Below are 14,991 nucleotides of genomic sequence, written 5' to 3'. Positions count from 1 at the left end.
AGCAGGACTCTGGCAGCAGAAGCTGTGGAGCAAAAGTGGGATGTGCCATTGCCTCACCTCGTACCCGAGTCCTCTTCTAGAAGGAGGGTAGGAAGGGATTTACAATTTCTCAGATGGTCAGAATTTGCTTTTTCTAGGACTTCCAGTAAGAGGGAGGGATTTGTGCCACTCGCATCTCCCAAGGTGTGAGACCAAAATGCACCTGTGTTTCATGCATGCTCCTACATTGTGGTAATAAAAGCCCTCTTGTACTGGGGCAAGCTCACCATGGGCATCCAAAGGTGGTAAAATCTTTGTAAGAATGTTCATCCCCTTAGCGCCAGCTGCAGTATCCTGCGGATTGGGGAATAATCCGTAATTGTCCCACAGAAAGCAGAGCCGCTCTTTGGAAGGGCTTGGGGGAGGTGGTTTTTGGAAGCCTGGAGGCGCATCGGAGTATGAGACACTGAAGAGCGAGCATGGCCGTTGGCTTCTGTGTGCGCGGGAGGGCAAGGCTTTTATAACCTGAGAGGAAAAGACAGGTGGAAAGGAAGATCTGAATGTCGGACCATGCCTAAATTAATACCGGCATTCACGTCTGGGAACTTGTTCCAGGACAGTTCCTCAATGCAGAGGTGTGTGCGGAGTCTGTAATGTCACGAGAGCTCTAATCCTTTGAGTATCAGCCGGCCATGAAAGTGAAACCTGCCTGGGTTTGAACTGTGGGTCTTCTGGCAAGCTCATCATCACTGCTGCTTTTTCTCAAGGGCAGTGAATATTTCTCATCTTCATTCCAAGGCAGAGAACCAAAACAATTTTTTCCACAAGAAGAAAATCTTGTCTAAATTTGTCTAAATAAATAGCTGACACTTGAGGCAGTAGAGCATGTCTATCTAGGACTAGATATGCTTCTATTCCAACTTCAGCCATACCTCAGCATGGTCTCCTAGTAAATAGATGCCCTGCTTTGCTGTCATACTTCTGCTTCATCACTTATGTCTTGAATCGCATACTGTGTGATTTGCAGAAAACATGGGCACAAATACATCATCTGGCATTTGTCCTTCCCTTTGTACTGTAGCCTGCTGCCTGCACTGGGATGTGGCAGCCACTGGAGTTTTGTGTGCTGTGGCAGGAGTAGAATTATCAAGGTCTTTTAGACTTTAATCACATTAAAGGTGAAAAAATATTAAATCTGCAACTAAAAATAACTTTTTTTTTATCCTTTCTGAGATCAGAATTAAGTGTGCCGCAGTAGGAATAACAATTCTTATATTCCAATTCGCTATAAAACCTCAGAACTACTAAACAATAACCTGCGGATTTGATGAAAAATCTCTTCTAACAAGAGCAACAGGCATCTTTTCTCTCCAGTGCAGACCTGCGCGCATGCAGAGATAACTCATTCCCAGCACACAGGATGACTTCACCAGGGGCGCAGGTTGCCAAGATAACCTGGCTCTACCTTTACCTTCACTATAACTCTGCCTTCAGAAACGTGCAGAATGAGTCCTCCAGGTTTGGGGGCCTTGGCTTCCACCTTCGGTTGGGTTTTTTACAAAATGCACAGCCTGTGGTTGGCTCCGCATTTGCGTAGTGCAGGGGAAATACCGGGCTGAGGCGGCGGCTGCAGCTTTTGGTACAGTATTTGGTCTTTAAAAAGCACTTACAGGAACGAGAAACATTTTGATGGAAGAATGGAAAGAATTTGGAGCCTTATTGCTTGTGAGTGCGTTAAGCACTTTTGCTAAAATATCTGTCCTTTGAGAGTGCTCGCTCTTCTGAAAAGGGCAACTGCCTCACTTCTGCTGATTGTATTTACAAAGGGCAAAGAGAGGTTTTGCTGTACCCTTAATGGACAGGGGCTTGTGGCAAATCTTGCTCTTTCATAAATCTCAGCATTCCTCGTGGTGTCCGCTGTCAGAATTGATTAGGAGTAAGTGCTCGGCCAGCAGAGCTGTGGAAAGGCGGCCTGTCTCCTGCAGAGCCGGGCAGAAGGCCCTGCAGCACCCGTGGTGGGGTGGCTGCGTCCCCGGGCCCCTGGGGAGACAACCCCCGGCCCCTGCCCCAGCAGCCGAGCTGGGAAGTGTGAGTGATGGCTGTTAGGGGCCAGAGCGGAGTCATCTGTAATACAATCATAAGGAAACACATTTTTCCTGAGAGAAAATCAATAGAACTTTGCACTTTTCCATGTAATATTTCCAGTCTGTGCCATCAGCCTTCGTTTGCTCACAGTTATACCACTATAAATTCACTGCGAGTCAATGGATTTCTACAAAAATGAATGGATTTACAACAGTGTAACAGAGCCAATGCTAGAGCCATACATGGAACAAAAAGTAGTTTTATAGGACACAGGTGACCTTCAAAGTGCCAAGACCTAGCAAGTAAAAAGCAAACTTACCTGGTTCCTGGGAGGCTCCTTTTCTGGCAAAACTCCCAAGGAAAATACAGCGTGCAGTCCTGATGCCGTCGCTGCAAGTGACAAGAGGGCAAGACACCACCGAAGGGAAGACGGGCGAGCCAGCAGCTCCACGCTGTGATGGAGAATGCAAGAGACTGTCTGAACATGTCATTTTTCATTTCCTGCATAAAAATTCTGGAGCCTCGACTCACTCAGAATTAGTAAGTAAATAACGTGCCCCCAAATTTGTGTGTCAAAACTAGGCTGGTTAATGTATGAGCCGCCCATGTTGCATTTGTTACTACACAGTAAATTTCATGCTTAGCCAGAGGCGGGCAAAGTTCATTTATTCGTTTTCCCCAAACTTCGGGCAGTTATTATTCAAACTCCCCCAGTACATCTATTTAATAAGGAATGAACAGAAAATTGATGGGATCAAAAATGTTAAAGTCTTAATTAATGCTTTTACCAGAGATTGATGGGAGAGGGGCTGTGGTGAGAATACTAATTTGCAGTGAGCAGGCACGCTGCCTGGTTTTGCTGGAGCAGGGAAAGGCTCTGCCAGCCCGGCCACAGGATCTGCCCCACAGCCTGGAGACCTGCCGGCCCGCGGGGACAGCACCTGTGTCACCGGGTAAGGGAAACCAGCGCTGCGAGCCCTGGCAGAGGTGCAAACCACTGCCGATTCATAAACAGAGCGTTTAGATGGTGAACATTCACTTACAGCAGAGAAAAGATGTGGGGTTTTTTCTTCTTCGCTGTTTTGGGGATTTTGTGGTGTTTTTGTCCGCTGGCAGCTTTCTAGCACTGCAGATCACTGAGCTGCGACGCAGGGGCTGCTCGGCGGTGCTCCGCAGTTGAGGGCTTCGCTCCCTGACGAGATGCCCCCGAGGCAGAGCCCAGGGCTGTGTGCATGCGTGCACCAGGCTTGGGCTTTGTTCACACAGCAGCAGTTACCGTTACTGCGCAGGAAAATTAATGGGCCCTAAACCAAAGGGAACGCGACAAAGGCTGGAAGAAGCCCAGCAAGGCAGGAGGGCGGCCATGAGGGATTCCTGTGTTGCCCTGCCCCAGTGCCAGTTCTCTGGGCATGGCTGGGTGGCTTTACAGGGCGTGGGCAAGAAGAAGGGAGGAAGGGTTTGTTGGTTTTAGACCATGTTTCTAAAACCCAGCAATCTCTGCTGAGTAAAAGATGGATATTATTATAAATGGAGCCAGCTGGGGAAAATACGTGGTTCGTATCTGCATCAATGACAATCCAAAATATAGCCCTGAATAAGACAGCTTTTTTGAAGGCTCCATGCTAATATCAATGAATCGATTGAAGTCTCCTGTTTTTCCTCTAGTGACTGCCAGCCTTTTAATTATAGCAATTATGGGCATTCCAAGCAAATCACAGTTATATTAAGAGTTGAATCGAAGAAGACTGTGCTGCAGAGTTAGTTAATGGATTTCCCTATTTGTTGCCTATAGATTTGGTTTCCTGTTACTGTTAAAAATTTTCTTAAATCTCATACAGAAAATCATCTGTAGTTTAATACCAATTAAATGACCATGGTCTCAATAAATAATTCAAAAAGGCTGATGGTTCAATTTTTCTTCCCTGGCTTTCTGGGATCCCCTCGGAAGCGCTGAAAGCAGGGTGGCAGGTGCCATGTGCCAGGCGCCCACGGCCGTGGCTGGTGCAGCTCAGGCAACGCTTTGCCCAGTGTCCCAGTGCACGGCTCGGCCCCACGCGCTCTCCCCCGGCTTCAAGCCAGCACAGACAGCGGGAGCACCACGAAAAGCCACCCGTCAGTTCCTGGAGGGACCCTCAAGTGCCTCAGGACTCAAAAGCCTGGTTTCCCTAGTTAAACTACTCCTGCGTCTCCGACCGGAATCGGGACATTGTTGAAACAGCCCCCGTGGTCACACTGAGCAGACACTGGCTCTGGACGGCTGGCAGTGCCTAGGCAGCGTGCCTCACCGCCTCAGCTTGGGAGCTGCGCTTGCTTGGGAACGTTGATAAATCCTTGGCCAAGGACATGGTGTGCACAGCTAAATCCGAGTCAGGCCAAGGAATGGCTCTGCGGAGGGATGAGCTAAACCGAACCATGCCTGTCAGTGATACCTGTTACCCCGAGGGGAATGCGGCACTCCTTAAAGTGCGCGAGAGAAGCTAAAGGCAACAAAACCAAATGAGACGATGAAAATGTACAGCTTGATTAAGGAAACATCAGTTACTTTATGATCTTTACCGAATACACTCACATTTGTGATTCATTTATGCTAATTCAGTGCAAGACAGTAAAAATACAATCGTTCAGTGCTACAAATAATGATAATAGTGTAATCCATTTATAGAGTGCTTGGATATAATTTCAACTTTTATAGTATAATATGGTATGAAAGGCTCAAGTTACTTACGTGCACAGCAAGGTGCTAATTGCAGTCCTCGTTAAAATGAACCTCAGTTTATGGTTAAATCGCTGGTTGAGCTAATGACTTTGTACCCAAGCTTGCCGAGTCGCACTGCAGTCAGCAGCCAGACTCCACATATAGTGAAAGCTTTTAATAATTAATAACACTGGCATTTCAGTCTCCAGGGACGTAAGCAGCGTTTTACCAGAGAGGAGAACCAAAACTGAACTGAGTACATACCAGTGCGTTGGTCCTGCTGTGGGTTTGCTGATGGTCCCCTTGCAGTTTTTCAGCGTGTAGGGAGGGACAGGAGAAGGGCTCGCCTCGCAGCCGCCACAGCCAGGGACTCAAACACGAGCAAAACAGTAGTGAGCAACACACAGCAGGCACCTGTCAGAATCTGAACTGTTACATGATTTAATATCAAGGCTGAGTAAATGGAACTAAATCCTGCTTGCCACAGTGTCAAATGTGAGAAGTTGAACTTTTTGCAGTATTTTTCAAGAATGTAAGATAGATCTCTTTCTTAACCCAAGAGTTATTTGAAGACCAGAGGGGTCTTATGCTAGACTAAAGCATTTCACTAAAGCAAACCATCTCAAAAGCAAATGCATGGAGCTTTGCTGGGTTCAGAAAGTATTTGTCAAGCTGGTTGTAAATGTGCATGGAAAAATCAACCAAGTTTAGGCTCATTACCCAGGGTAATTCAGACCTTGCCACTGGAGGGTTCTGGAGCAGAGCAGCACCAGAGAAAGCACTGCTCACGTTCAGGGCCATGAAAATGCCGTGTTCACACAGCGCGTTTCCCTACAGTTGGTACCCAGCTGTTGCTGCTGGCCTTTACAGGGAAAACCTGCCCAGTTTGGTGTGTCTAGCTGGGAGTGCGACTGTGAAGCGGTGAGGGAGGAGGGGGGGGGTCCGTGTGGGAGGCCACAGGGGCCACGTACCTGGGGACGCTGCAAAGCTCGCCTCCTGCAGGGTCTGAGGAGTAGGAGCCAGCCACGCCGCGCAGCCTGCACAAGGAATGTGCTCAGTCCGTTCTGTGGCCATGCTGAAGCCATTTGTTTTTATCTGAGCAACACTTCACGTTCCCAAAACAGCCGGATGGTGCTCAAGGAGACAGGTGAATAAGCAGGAGCAGCACGATTTGCCACGGCTCCAAGTTTCACTCTGCTCTAAACCAAGGTTTTCTCAGTGGAGAAAAAGGGTCTGTGTTTTTTTCTTCATATGCTGACCAAGTAGCAAAATAAGGTGTTTTCCCAAATAAACTCACTGATAATGATTTTCATCATGCATCCCTAGCTAACTGGGGTGCAATGAAGTGCGTAATTCAAATGCTTCTAGCCTGAGGGCTTAAAGAAAAGCTTACCTCTGCCTGCAGACAAGAGTGGAGACAGCTGATGTGAGAAGTGCCTATCAGCAGGATGCAGGCTTTCCAACGAGCAGGCGACACAGGTGCACTATCTGACTGCAGCTTAAATTTTGCCCACAGTTGTGCCTGCTCGGTTCAGCATAGTTATTCGATGGCTAATAAGGCATTAAATAGTCACAATATACAGCTTATTTCAGGAGGAAATACTTTAACAGCACAGGTGACTGTCGTGCATGCATTAAGAAAACCAGGACACAGTGTACCAAATTTAGTTCAGCTACAGTAAAATAAGTGAAATGGAGCAGTGCTGACCCCAGCTACTGCATGGTGACACCTGGCTTTGGCTGCACAGGAGAGATTAGGTTTTTCTGGTTTGTTTTCCTCCCTCTCTCTTTATATATATTTCCTGTATATAGCATATATTTACTATGCAGATTTTTGAGACAAAACCCCAACGTTTCAGAGAGAGAAGTGCCCTTCAAGCCCAGCAGCACAAACCACAGTCTCACGGAAATATCAATTCCAAGTGGACAAGAGCCCCTGCTGTGCAACACCTCCTCTTTGTTATATTGCGGTATTTTTTCTTATTGTTCATGTGCCTGGTTTGTACAACCCTGCCAGTATGTCTAAATGGTTGTTGACAGTTTCTTTGGTTTTGTTTCATTATAATGTAATTTATGGGATGCTGAAAGTCTACAAGTTACTTGTACTTGACTGACATTTCTCTGAGAGTCGAAAAATTGCGATGTATACTTGACTGAGATTAAAATGGGTAGACTGTGTATAGCTGTATCCTGCTTTCAAAGTGCTCGATTGGAAGGCTTCCATTAAATTGTTATTTTTCAGTTATTACTAGCTCCTAAATCAGTTAATATAATTTCTTTCCCCTAATGAATGCACAGCATTGTAAGCCTAAACGCCATATTTTCCATTGATCTATTTCCACAACCTGTTTGGTGAAATAATTAAAATGATTCACAGGGCTGACCCAATATCTTAGTGGTTTAGTAAATCATGTTGCCATGTGGGAGGCTCAGCTGGTTTTGAACTCACCGCTATTGTCAGCATCAGGACCTCAGAGCGGAGCTGCAGCGAGGGCCGTGGCGGGGCTGAAGGTGCTCAAAGCTCAAAGAAAGAGGGCTCCGGCTGGTCTGTTCGTCGGTCGTCTCTGTTCAAAGCAGGGAAATTGCTCGGTTCTGCCAAGCCAGAGCAGAATTTGAGCTGCAGTCTGCAGGTAATACATCATCATTGGCACCTTGAACATCCCTGCTTTCTCCCCGCAGAACTGACCCCACACATCTGTGTGGGCAGCGACAATGGGGACAGCTGTGGAGCCTGGTTGCTTTTATGTGCAAGACAATGTGGGAAATTATTATTCCTACCTTTTTTGGTGATTTTAACTCATAAAAAAGAGGACAACTCTGAACACGATCTCTGTTTAAATGCCATGGTTGTGGCAGGGCTCAGCAGGATTCAGTAGTGTCAAGACAGAGATACACTAAGGCACGTCCCAAGGTCTCTTAGAATCCTGGAAGTCCCTTTGGTAATCTCAGAGGGCCACAGGTAACTCCCCAGGTGACATGGAGGGCTTCACCAGGACGATCTCCTGGCGCAGGAGCCCTCCGGTGATGACAGGGGCTGTCCCAGTTCCCCGGCGTCTCCCACAGCTCTCACGGCCAAACACCCAGGGCTGATACATGAGGATGTACCAGACATCCCCGGGGTTGGTCTATAGCTTGCCTCCCGGCGCAACGGGAACACGAACGGGGAGCCCTTGGAGCAGGGGCAGAAGGACACTACAGCAGTGTGTGGGAGGAGACGGGGCAGCCAGTCTCATAGCAAGAGTGGCAACAGCAAACTACATTTAAAGTGCTGTTATGAAAAGCTGGTAGCAACCCTCTTTCTCACAAAAAGTGTGCATTTTGACAGCTGCAGTCTGGAGCAGCGGGGATCAAGGTGACGTCTGTGGGATCAGGGCAATGGCTGCAAAGCCAGGAGTGTGCAGGCAGGGCCAGCCCTCGTGGGGATCGCCGGGAGGACACCCCCCGGGGACACACCTGCGGGCAGGAAGGTCACAGACCTCCACCCTGGTCCACAGCAGAAAGGACAGAGCCCACAGCTCTGAAATCAGCCAGCGTTTGAGACACCATTTGTAATGTCTCCACTTGTAATCCCTGAGCAAGCCTCCAGCTTGCTTTCAGCATCTAGTATGGTTTTTTTAGTTCTATTCTTTTACATAATTACACAAAGAAAAGGAAAATGTCCTATAAAAACTTAAAAATTTGAAGACAGCTGTTGGATGCACTTTGCAGCAGATGTCGTTATCTCCCTTCCCTGACCCTAACCCGCCACCATTTCTATTTTGCTTTAAATGGACCTGTAATTTCACAGTGTGAATTCAGCTGGAACTATTATTTTTGTTAAATAAACTTTACCCTTGCGCTGACTGCTCCAGGCGCTGAAAGGAAACACTTCTTGCTTGTGACTGTTCCAAAACATAGGTCTGAAATTCAAAAAGAAGTGTTGGTAAATGGGCTGTAATCACACTGAAGGGCAAGCAAGTCTTCCCTCTCTAAGGCAGAAGAAAATGAAGGAAAATCTGCTTCGCTTCTGCTGCCTCAATGCTGATAATTTTACAGATCAGAGAACTTCTTTGGAAAGAAGCCTGCTGTGCCGCAGGGTGTGTTTCAGAGCTGAAATGCCTACAGTCATGCCCTTAACGCCACTCTCGGCAGTGTAAATCAGGGCCTCCTTCCTCCAAGCACCGTGCACCCAGCTGCAGCCGGCGCTGCCGGCAGCGGGGGCCCTGTGTGCTGGCACACGCCACTACGAGCCCCGGCAGCTGCGGCTGTGCCCCAGGGACGGGCGCGCCGTGTTAGCGGGCATCTGTCCCCTGACGCAGGCAGCTGTGCGCATCAAGCTGCCAGGACGTTACAGGAGAGCTTGAGGACGGCTGTGACAAATATGATTGAAACTGGACACAGGGGTCAAAAATGACCTCAGAGAGAGACCGTGACACGCAAGCACACCCTGCCCACACACACAGTGGGGTCACAGTCCCCTCACCGCCTTCCGCATCAGGCCAGTGTTGAAGTCTGTCTGGCCTCAGAATTAGTTTTCTTCCAGAGTAGGACAACCACAAAGCAGAAGGAGCTGGGCAGCTGTCGGGGTCCTGGGCAGAGGCTTACTCACTGCCCCGGGCACGGCCGGCACGTGCAGGTCTGTTCGTGATCCCCAGCACATGTCCACATACGAGCCAGTCCCTTCCTGCCCCTCCTCCGGGCACCTACCAAAGCCCCTTGCGCTGACCACGGTCTCAGCTAACTGCTGTTCTTCCTGCGGGTGCCATCCGCCACTGCAGCTCCAGACTGCACACCCACGTGCCGCTTCGAAATCCCTTTAAACCACACCAGCACAGCGACTCCAGCTGTTTGCTAACTGGGGCTCTGTACTTCCTGAGCTGTGGCAAAGGATCCCCGGCAGAATGTGGTTTGGGTCAGGTATAAGCCTATAATTAGTTAATTCTGTTTAGAGGAGCTGCTTAGATTAAACATTTTCTCACTCCCATTCTCATCCACTGTTGTGTTTTTAAGAAGTATAAGATACTTAATAATCTCTGCCACCTGAAATAATCACTGGCAGGATGAAAGCTCTCCCCCTCCCACTACTGCCATTTTGTCCCACTGCAAAATGTATACATTAATCTCATGCTAAAATTAACATATATTGCTGAGGCAAATGAATTGGCATCTCCAGGTAGATCTATTAGCTTCCAGCATTTCCTGAGAGGGGCTTTCATTTAATTACCAGTCTGACAGGCTAGTTCACGCCAGAACTGCAGCTGCCTTTATTACTTTTATCTCCTTGGACACCTGCCTCTCTCCGTGGTTTATCAGATTTCTACTGAAGAGATGGACAAAATATTTTCTATTGCACCAGGTTATTGTTTCTTTAAAAGGCACTTACTAGAGCACTGACCTCAAACAGGGTTTTTTTGGTTGGCTTGGGACAGGCGCTTTTTTTTTCCCAATTATGAAAGCAATCCAGCAGTGTTAACCCCCTCACTGCCCCACCACACACCGGCAGTTCAGAAGAAATCAGACTACGGCGAGGGAGCTGAAAGCCTCACCGCTAGCTCTGTGCAACCAGCCAACCACTGCTCACAAAGACCTTGTCTGCAGCGGGAGTCGGAACCCTCGGGTGCTGTGATGACTTTTCATCCTCCCGTGCATGAACACTTGAAGTGGAAATGCCAAGAGGCTCCCGAGCGCGTGGCTCAGTGCCCTCCGTGGCAGTCCCGCGAGAGGGATCTGCCTGAATTCCTCGGGAGGGTTTGGGCCACACTTTATCTTGTCACCAGTGCCTCTATAACTGGTTGATAAAAAGCTGATTTGGTACAAGGAACACAACAACAACAAAAAAAAAATGCTGCCTACATGCATTGCCAGCATAGTCACAGTATTCTTTATGGGTTATACGTAACCTGTGTGACTACGTGGCAGCAGCTCTGGACATGGCTAGTTCAGGTGTTGACTGTGGCAAAAGGGACATCACCGGGCTCATTCAGCCCAGTTTCAACAGACAAATAGTTTCCACTTGTTTTTCTCCGGGTCACACTACCAGACTTCGTGGGGGGACACATGTCCCACGGCTGGCGTGTTGTGACAGACATGTTCAAACCAGCGGGACCCGAAGCTGTGCGGTGCCTTGGCAGACGAGCCCGTCGTGTGCGGGCTCCGCAGTGCATTGCTGCGGAGGTGTGCAGGCTCACTCACTGTGTTAAACGGAACGGTTCACTCCTGACAGCCTAACTGTGTTACTTCGAAAGAGTCTGGCAGGAACAGGGTCTTGCTGATAGTGATGCCTTTGAGAAATACGCCTCATTATGGAGGAAAAATGAGAAATTTCTATCTGTTTAATTAATGAACCTTTTCATCTTTCTTGGGATTTCATCCCAGTTCCTAAAGCCTGGCACGCTGGTGGTTTGGCAAGTAGCAGCTGCCAGCTACACAGGAGGCAGCTGCGCTGCAGGCACTGCCCTGCCCTGCCTGGGTGCAGCCGCAGCTCCCTGGGGCCCTGGCTGCGCTGGAGCGAGCCCCCTGCCCGGATGCTGACCCCAGAAGCAAGCACTTAAGCACCTTCTGGGAAACACGGCGGAAGATGGTTCAGTGAAACACAAACTATTTTAACATAAGCCTTGTGCAAAGCGTGCCTCCTCCTCCCTGTGCCCTTGGTCCTACTGACACGGCCTGGCCTCACACCGAGGCCGAGCTGCGCACAGCGTACGTAAAGCTCATGTTCACGCCGAGGAGCTCGCCGTGTGCGGCCCGTGTGCGCGGGTGCCCGGCAGCGCGTGCCGGGAGGTGCAGAGGGCGCAGGGGCAGCACCCTGCCTGGCAGGGCTGCACAGCACGGCGGCAGCCACGGCGCTGCAGCACGCAGCGCTGCGAGGCACCACTGCGCCTTTTGCTGTCACAAACAGTAACGCGCAGTACACAGTAACACATTTTTGGCCAGAACTTACTTACCATGGGTAAAGTGCCAAGTCAAGACAACCAAACCACGTCACTCAGGCTTGCAGAATTTGGCAACCCTTTTCTAGAAAAAAAGTATAAACATTTTTTGGATTAAAATCCAACACAATTGATTTTTGAGCCTAAAATCCTATCTGTGTTCTTTTTAAATTTTAATGAATTATGTTAATGCTATGTAAAATCCAAATGAAATATGTTAAACTATTCAATCTGCTGTAACTCCAATTACTATTATTACTCTGTAATAATTTATCATGTTTAATACTCATTTTACATCACACATCCCTATCACATATAAGCCAATGTTAATTATGTTTTAAAATAAAATATTCAACAAGATCTAAATGAGAGTCAAAGAACAGCAAAAGTGATGACCGTAAGACAGGCCGTCGTGGCATAACACATGGATGCAGAATGCTGGTATTAATCAGTAAGTACCAACTGTTGAGGAGCAGCAGCAGCGTCTGTCTGCCATCCTGCTGGGTGCTGGGATCACAGGGGATCTCTGCGGGCAGGGAAACCAGATGCTGGCCGCCAAAGCCTCACCCCACTGACTGCTCGTTGCTGGTTTGGGGAGGAAGCGTTGCTTTTTCAGCGTCGCCCCGCCAGGCAGGGCTGGGTAGCTCCAGTTTGCGGTGGTTATCTCCAGGTATCTGCAGGTGGCTCCTATTTTTAATATTTTAAGAAGGGCATACCTCCTTATTTTGAGGCAAGCCTGTCCCGGAGTTTGAGGACGCGGGCTCCTTGGCTTGCGGGGAATGGCACCCCTCGGACCCCTTTCCCGTGGCACGGCGCGGAGCGCGGTGCTGCGGGCCGGGCCGGCAACGGGCGGTGGAGCTGGAGCAGCCCGCAGCGGCCGCCGGCGGAACCGCACCGCACCGCGCTCAGCCCGCCGCCGGCTTGCTGCGCTCGCCCGTGGAAGCCCCGCTGTGACAGCCCTGGGCCGCCCGGCAAACCCCCGGGTTATCACCGCCTCCCGCTCTCCGCGCTCTCAGGTACGCGGGGCTCCGTTTCCAGGCTGCTCCTTACTTTCCCCGCACGCAGCCAAGCCACTCTCTCTTGTTTACCCTCGTGTGTCTCCGCCATTCGAGGGGACCAGGAGCCAGCGACAGCGGACAGAACGAACCTTTAGCCAGAGAGAACAGCTCACCAGGGGCACACCTCATCCCTGCCCACAAGTTAAACACGAGCTGGCAAAGCAGAGAAACTTACAGAAAATATGTGGAGAAGAAATATTTGTGAACACGGGGTACATCAAAAGATGACACTGGTTAACCAGCTACAGCTGTCTAAAATGGGCCAACCAAACCCCTAACGCAAGAGTTTGGGCTTCCACATGCAGAACTGGCAAACTTTCCTCTACCAAACCCACGCTGACATGGAACGTGGAGCAAACGCTCCGCCAACCCGCCTGGCTGGGCGGCAGCTCCCACCTGCCCGCCCGCCCGCCCGCCGCAGACACGGCCCTGTCCTGGAGCGGTTCTTCCAGGGAATCCCTGGCACCGTGCCGCACACGACACACCCGCACCGCCGCAGCTGGGGGAGACGCGTGTGCCGGGCAGCCTCAGCCATGGCGCCCTGAAAACGCCGGCATGGAGAGGCCCGTGCCCTGGCCAGGCCGAAAGGTGACAGTGGCAGAAGGAGAAGGCAGAGTGGAGGGTGGCGAGACGCAGGCAGGAGGCGGTCGGCTGGCCACCGGACTCACATGGGCTGGCTGCACGCAGCTGCGGCACGGCCATGGGACAGGGGGCTGAAATTGTGTTACAGCAGCTTGATACCCAGAGCTGAGCGTTTTAAATGGGAATTATTTCACCAGTACAGACATCCCTAGGGACCAAAGTCAGCTGCTAATGCAATTTGGCAAAGAGGAATAAACTGTATTGATCTTCAGAGCTCAAACGCTTGCTGAAACAGTCCTTCTAGAGAATTACAGTATTTATTTCTTGTATCAATGACAATCAGCAAAGCGTAACGGCGAGTATAGCCCAGTCACTTTTTACACACATCAGTTAACTTCACGTACTCCTCTCACTTCAGTTCATAATTACTCTATTTTTCAAAAAAACTGTGATCTTCTATTCTCGTGTCACACAAATACCCTTAGTTACTGTCTTTGGTCACGCTGCAGCTCCAGTTTTAGCTTTCTGCGACTCAGTCTGAAGCTTGTGCCGTAAGTGCTCGTGCAGGCCCTCAGCTTTCCCCAGGCCGCCGTCACCTGGCCCAGCCCGCACCCGCTGCCCCATCCCAGCAGCGCAGCAGCGACCTGCAGGCACAGCAACACGGCCGCCAGCGCACACGCGCAGAGTGCTGCAGCGCTGGGCTATTATTGTTATTATTATAGCAATAAATAAAGACATACATAGATTTAATAGAATCAGAAATGCCAAAGTTGACACCAATAGCTTGATATTAGTAACATGTATTAGGGACTTATATCAGTATAAACCTATTTCAAGCTTATGTACTTGAATTAAAAAGCTTCAAAACTCTAAGACACTAAGACAGGTGGAGCGGGTGATGCTGCACATTCAGAAACATGCATTCTAATTATTTTGTTTGCGTATTTCCACTTTATTTTATATTCACACTTTACTCATCTTTCCTCATTTCTCTGAGCCTTCCCTTTCTTATCTACAAACTGTTGTTGCCTGTTCTCTGGTTTCTCCTTCGCCTATTCTTTTTCACGCTTGATGGCAGTCTCGACTCCTGACGCGGAGCCTTCTTGCGGGGACACACACTAACACGCGGATCGCGCTCCCTCAGACATTATATCTGAAGATAAATTGGGAAATGAAGATGCAGAGCTGTTGGAAGAGACTGGCTTCCCCAGGTACCAGTTTAGCCTGGATCATTGGATTTACAACACTAGCACCGCCAACACTGATTTGACTATTAATCCCTGAAGTGCCCTAGGAATTGCAGCATAAATCCAGCGAAGGAGCACTCATATGGCCCTAAAGACCCATAGCACTTATCCTGGTACTCCATTCATGAAAACTGATCTTTTCTGAGTAGCAATGACAACTCAAGGAGTCCACGCTTTGTAAAACCAAGAGATCTGCTTGCTGTGGCAATGTACTTAACTGCCAGCAGGTCTGTGACACAAACCAACCGGTGCCCACGCTTAATACTCTGCAGAGACGGCCCTTTCTTCTCTGCACACACACAGAGACCTACAATTTCACCTCGTGTTAGGGATCACTTTAGTGCCTCTGTGCTCCACTGCAGCACGCAACAAAATCATCATGTTTCCTATACCCTGTCTCAGGAACTTGCTCCCTAAGTATCTTCCACCAGGCAGCA

At 49.3% G+C, this 14,991-nt stretch overlaps 1 protein-coding gene across 12 annotated transcripts in view; it reads right to left on the bottom strand.

The window, feature by feature from the left end:
- The window catches only part of LOC104338232 (protein C19orf12 homolog), a 64,273-nt gene that overhangs the window by 784 nt on the left and 48,498 nt on the right, over positions 1-14,991 (bottom strand). For 4 of the 12 annotated variants that reach the window (XR_012765297.1, XR_012765298.1, XR_012765300.1 and 1 more), the window contains 5 exons: positions 11,683-11,752; positions 8,591-8,658; positions 5,024-7,351; positions 2,384-2,516; positions 267-504 (listed from right to left, as the gene is read on the bottom strand). The gene's annotated coding sequence lies outside the window, so the exon portion shown is untranslated. Of the gene's footprint in view, positions 1-266; positions 505-2,383; positions 2,517-3,107; positions 7,384-8,590; positions 8,659-11,682; positions 11,753-14,991 lie in introns of all 12 variants that reach the window. The other 8 variants (XR_012765308.1, XR_012765303.1, XR_012765305.1 and 5 more) reach the window with 8 other exon arrangements.

The sequence above is a fragment of the Opisthocomus hoazin genome, chromosome 12 (genome assembly GCF_030867145.1).
Source record: "Opisthocomus hoazin isolate bOpiHoa1 chromosome 12, bOpiHoa1.hap1, whole genome shotgun sequence".
Classification (NCBI taxonomy): domain Eukaryota; kingdom Metazoa; phylum Chordata; class Aves; order Opisthocomiformes; family Opisthocomidae; genus Opisthocomus; species Opisthocomus hoazin.
Note: the sequence above shows the minus strand (reverse complement) of the source record. Positions and strands in the feature narration are given on the sequence as shown.